The sequence below is a fragment of the Tursiops truncatus genome, chromosome 3 (assembly GCF_011762595.2).
Source record: "Tursiops truncatus isolate mTurTru1 chromosome 3, mTurTru1.mat.Y, whole genome shotgun sequence".
In the NCBI taxonomy this organism is placed as follows: domain Eukaryota; kingdom Metazoa; phylum Chordata; class Mammalia; order Artiodactyla; family Delphinidae; genus Tursiops; species Tursiops truncatus.
In genome coordinates, this window is record NC_047036.1 from 92,572,673 (window position 1) to 92,578,858 (window position 6,186).

Here is a 6,186-nt window from a genome sequence, read left to right on the forward strand (position 1 = left end):
GACAGATGAATGAATAAAGAAGATGTGGCACATATACACCATGGAATATTATTGAGCCATAAAAAGAAACGAAATTGAGTTATTTGTAATGAGGTGGATGGACCTAGAGTCCGTCATACAGAGTGAAGTGAGTCAGAAAGAGAGAAACAAATACTGTATGCTGACACATATATATGGAATGTAAAACAAAAAAATAATAAGTTTCTGAAGAACCTAGGGGCAGGACAGGAATAAATACACAGATGTAGAGAATGGACTTCAGGATGCCAGGAGGGGGAAAGGTAAGCTGGGACGAAGTGAGAGAGTGGCATGGACTTACATATACTACCAAATGTAAAATAGAGAGGTAGTGGGAAGCAGCTTCATAGCACAGGGAGATCAGCTCAGTGCTTTGTGACCACCTAGAGAGATGGGATAGGGCGCAAGATGGAAGAGATATGGAGATGTATGTATATGTATAGTTGAATCACTTTGTAATAAAGCAGAAATTAACACACCATTGTGAAGCAATTATACTCCAATAAAGATGTTAAAATAAATAAATAAAATCAAGGGCACAAAGGCAATATTGTGGAGAAAGTGTACCCCTTTCAATAAATGTGATGGAACAATTGGGTATCCATATACAAAATAATGAGCTTAGATCCATACTTCACATAATATATAAAAATTAACTCCTAATGGAACATAAGATTAAAATATAAGAGCTAAAACTGTAGAACTTGTAGAAGAAAACAGGAGAAAATCTTCCTTCGTTTTCCAGAATTTTTAGATCCACTATCTCTAAAAGAACAAAAGGATAAATTTGGCTTCATCAAAATTTAAAACTTCTCTTCTTTAAAAGACACTATTAAGAGAATGAAAACACAAGCTGTAGACCGTGAGAAAACATTTGGAAGACATACATTTAATAAAGGACTGGTATCCAGAACACTTAAATTCTCCAAAATCTATAATAGGAAAAACAACCCAATTTAAAAATTGGGCCATTTCAACAGGTAGTTCACCAAAGAAGATACAGAGAAGACAAATAAGCACATGAAAAAGATGCACAATACCATTAGTCATTAGGAAGTTAAAGCTGCAATGAGATACGATTATGTATCTAGTAGAATAGCTAAAATGATAAAGACTGGCCATGCAAATGTTGGCAAGGACAGGGAGAAATTGGATTTCTCAGTCCAATGTAAAATGATACAACCATTTTAGAAAATAGTTTGGCATTTTCTTAAAAATTTAAACATACACTTACCACATTCCAGTCCTAGGTATTGACATAATTTTTCCTCACTGTTTTGCATATTTTAATTATAGTTATTATCAGATACTTTAATTGCTTTATGATTCACTGTTTTCATGTCTGCCTTCTCTGTCCACAGACATTCCTTGGAGGTGAGGAATCTTTCAATTTTATATGCTGAGTTTCTTGCCCAGTGTTTAGTAAGCATTTAATAAATATTTGCTAAGAAATTACTAAGAGCAATAATGAAAATAGCAATGAGAAAAAGTCATTATTGAATATGAATTTTACCTAGTCATTTTTATAGTACAGTATAATATTTTATTTATTTTCACTTAAAATTATATGATGATGTTCCCCCATGGTATTGCAGACTTCTGATTCATTCATAGTAATGGCTATATAATATTGAATACATTTCATTTTTTTAGAATAAAATTATTTCATTTATTTTTCCCTATTATGAATAGTATTATTGCAAATATTTTCTTATTTTAAATAATTTCATTAGGACAGATACCCAGGAGTAGTATTACTAGATGAGAGGGTATGAACAATTCTACTATGTATTTCAAGGTATACTTAGCTACAAGTGGAGGATATAGTTCCTTAAACAGAATGATTTGGGTATGGAAATGGTCTTAGCTATACCTGGATAATTTTTTAAAAATTTCTTTATTTTTTGTTCTAGTTTTATTGAGATGTAATCGACATATAGCACTGTATAAGTTTAAGGCATACAGCATAATGATTTGACTTACATACATCTTGAAGTGATTATCACAATAAGTTTAGTGAACAAAAAATTTTATTTTTAAATCAGGGAAATAATCTTTTTAAAAATTAGGCCTATTCTGTTTGGGTTTGAAAAACACACACAAACCTGTTGGTGGTTCTTTCCCTTTCGTGTGGCAGTTTCTTAAAAAATGATTCTATAGTTACAATTAATTTTTCTCAGAACATGTTTCATCTACCCTTAATTCATCCTAGTTAACCATCAGAAACACTTATGTGAGTATGTAAATATATAGAATCCTTTATCTTGTTCCAAAGTGTATTTGAGATTGTACTAAACAAATTCTGGTGTGAAACATAGGGGAAAATAACAAAATAAGAAACGACTTATTGTATAAACAGCAAAACCTAGGGTCATCAGTTAAGAGAAGTGTGCATATAAGACTGACTTATACTGCTGTAATGCATTGTCAATACTTGATCATCTTTAGAGATGTGACTTCTGGAAATTTTAGTTTTCAGTCTTTTGTTTTAAGTAGAAGTGCTGGTAAGTAAATGATAAAATATGTTGTATTGAATGAAAGTTAACTTTTGGGTCACCCCTAAGAATTTGGTGTGTGTATCAATCAAAACGTTCGGTGTAACTTAATTGTAAGCAACACATTCTGACTTAAGCCGTAAAGGAATTTATTTGAAGGATGTCAAAACAGTTTAGAGAACTGATAGGATTAAATTTATGGAAATGGGCAGGGGAGTGTGTAGATGGAGTTAGAGCCAAGGAAAAGTCAGTCCAGGATCTTACCACTGGCTTTGCTGCCACTGGACACTGACAATGCTAGATTCCCACTTCTTTCTTCAATGAATTTCCCAGTCTCCCCTGTATCTTTTCCCCACCCTCTCAAGAATCAAAATTGGTAGGAGCAAATGACTGGCCAAGTGGGTAACCTTCCTGTCAAAGAGTAGGAAGCAGAAGCATCCGGCCTCTTCTGCCATGGACAGTGGGACCCTGCCTCCCAACCACCCAAATACAATGAAGTATCCCTCCCAAGAACAAGGAGGTTTGAATTATGATTAGATTTTTTTTTTTAAGGGAGACATAGATCTGTTATAGCATCTACTGATTCCTGATGATTATAGTATCATTTTTAATTTTCCCAATGGTTGAAATAATGTAAACAGTGGAGGTTCTTAACCTGTGGCCCATGCATGATTGGAGAGGCCTCGACAGGGCCATATGTTCCCTGAAATTGTATGCAGAATTTAGGTATATATGACTTTATCATTTTTGGGGGAATCTCCAAGAGGCCCACAATGTATAAAAAGTTAAGAAATACAGGCGCTTCCCTGGTAGCACAGTGGTTAAGAATCCACCTACCCATGCAGGGGACACGGGTTAGAGCCCTTGGTCCAGGAAGATCCCACATGCCGCAGAGCAACTAAGCCCGTGTGCCACAACTACTGAGCCTGCGCTCTAGAGCCTGTGCTCCGCAACAAGAGAAGCCACGGCAATGAGAAGCCCGCCCAACTGCATTGAAGAGTAGCCCCCGCTCTCTGCAACTAAAGCCCGTGCACAGCAACGAAGACCCAATTCAACCAAAAACAAATAAATAATTAAAAAAAAAACTGCCTGGAATGTTCTACATGATTACTTTCTCCTTGTGAAATTTCATTTTGTTTGTATTAATTATCCCTAGTATTATTTTCTTTTTTCCACTAGATGGTGGTATTGCATGGTGCTTTCATACTTCAATCGTAAGCTTTATAGACGTGAATGAAAAAGTGCAGTGATTTAAATGGCACGTTCTCAAGAACATTTTAGGGTTGGAAGGAACTTAAGAAATCACAAAGTGCATGATTTTTTTTTTAACAGATGAAGAACCTAATGCCCAAAGGTTAAGGGAGAGCTTTGACGGAAAACAGGACTTTGGAAAAGTCAAAAGGATGCCCTGATGGGGAGGAACACTTGGAACTGGGGCTCTTCTTCAGTCGTAACATACTTTAAGGATATGCCTCTGGCTGCTGAGGGACCAGGGTGATACTGGTTGTGGACTTGGATTCTTTGGCTCTGAGACATGTCTGTATTTCAGTTACAATCATGACTCAAAAGCCGGTCCTTCTCCCCTGAGGCAGAAGGTGTCCTAGTAATGCTGAGAGGCTTTAGTTAAGGAGAGAGCTTGCCCAGAGCCTTCCTTGTAACTAACCTTCCCTACCCCGTTCACGTACCTTATAGTTATGTACTTTATGTTCTCTCCACAGCCAAAGGTAACACTATAAATGTGTGGATACGGAGGATTGATGACACATAAGGAACATATTGTAAATACTGGTGTTTGGAGTCCTCAGACATGAAGAGAGACAAAACCCAAGTCAAATGGGGAGACCACTTGGGCAAAGTGGCTATACAGATTCTCTGCAGCATCCCTTGTGTACAGACCACTAAACAAAGGCATGAAGAAGAGCCGTGGCGTGTGCTCAGGACCCACCTCTCTAGAGTATAACCCTTCCATATTTCTTTCCCCAAAATTCTTTTTTTTGCCAAGACTGCGTGGCTTGCAGGATCTAAATAATTCCCTGGCCAGGGATGGAACCTGGGCTCAGGGCAGTGAAAGCACCAAGTCCTAACCACTAGACAGCCAGGGAATTCCCCTTTTCCCCCCCAAATTCTTGAAGTGCCTAAATCTCCAAAAGATGTGCTATTTTCCCCTCTACTTCCTTGTTCTCTTTTTTCTCCAGTCCTTTCTGACTTTGGTAATATCCTCAGCCACACTCCAGCCAAGACAGGAACTAAAGTGCTCACTGTTCACACCTCTTTCCACTGAAGCTAATAATATTGAGTCAATAAAGTGTCCTTTAAAAGAATACTCTTTTCATTTGCACTGATAAACATACCTAACTATATCTAAAACTCAATGTTGTGTCTTAAATTATAGTGAGCAATTGTGAAGGTTGCTATGATGGCTAGACCTTGACTCTACAGATCACTCTCCTTTGTGCCCAGGATACTGGCTTTTATGTCCTCTGACTTCTTGTTGGGCTTGGCCAATGGAAGGCAACAGTGAGAAATGGGAAGGTGAGAAGATAGAGAGCTGCGAATTTATTTCCCTACATCCGTCTGCTAGGTCATTGGGCAGGTTCTCTGTGTCCTTGATCTGCTAAAAGCCACAGCTCCTGTCAGATAGCTCTATCCTACAGCTGGGACTTTCTGGTTTCCAGCGACTTCTTGTTCATTCCTTTGCTCCATCTGGTCTAGGGGTGGTAGTAGCCTCCTGCTCTTGCCAGTCATTGGGTACTTCATTCCCCCTTGTTGTTTTTCCTTAACCTTGAGTCCTTTGTAAATAGGCACTTCATAAAAATCTCTTCAATCTTTCCATCTGTTTTCAGTCAAAACCCTGACCTGTTCAGTGAAACTTTATTGAATTTCTGTAGTATGAGATTCCTTATTAACATCTGTGATGATGGATTTATATGTGAATTTTCAAATTGGAGCATTAATGGTCAAGTTTTATTAGATTTAGTTTGAAAACATTTACTGAGTGCCAGGTATGGCATTGATGAGGCTTAGGCCATGCTGCCTCAAAATATGCCCTTTGGCATATTAATCATTTTGAATTAAAGTTATTTAAGACACAGCTGGTGCAAGAAGGACACTTTGATTTCCATTTGTCCCCCTGAAAGCAGGAAATAAATCTCCCATGTGAAAGGTACCATCACTGTACCAGGAGGGAGAGAGACATCCTGATCACTAGAGACAGGGAATTCAGGGCCAAGAAGGCTGTATAAACAAACCTTGTTACTTCTTTACTAATTTACTACTCCAAGCCCAAACCCCTTTGTCTTGTCATTTCTTCACGAATTTACTGTTTCTTTGTCTAAAAGGTGTAAAAGCTGCCTGCTTTTGTCACTTTTATGGATCCTATATCCATGGGACCACCCTAAATATAAAATTAAATTTGTTTTTTTTTTTTTCCTCCTGTTAATCTGCCTTGTGTCAGTTTAATTATTAGACCAGCCAAAAGAAACAAGAGGGGTAAGGGTAAAGTTTCCCCTCCCTGACAAAATGAGGCACTTCAGTTTCTCGTTATGTATTATCCTCATCACCACCCTCTAGGTTGAACTGAGGGCTTTATAGCTGAAACTTTTTAGGCATTAACATAATAGTTGAACATTGACATTTTTTAGTGTGTATGTATTTGTATGTGTGTTTTAAAACA

The 6,186-nt window shown here is 37.5% G+C and overlaps 1 protein-coding gene across 1 annotated transcript in view; it reads left to right on the top strand.

The window, feature by feature from the left end:
- The window catches only part of YTHDC2 (YTH N6-methyladenosine RNA binding protein C2), an 83,272-nt gene extending 77,365 nt beyond the window's left edge, over positions 1–5,907 (top strand). The window contains exons 30-31 of the transcript XR_004525849.2: positions 1,380–1,440; positions 4,232–5,907. The gene's annotated coding sequence lies outside the window, so the exon portion shown is untranslated. The remainder of the gene's footprint in view (positions 1–1,379; positions 1,441–4,231) is intronic.
- Positions 5,908–6,186: the final 279 nt, after the last annotated feature.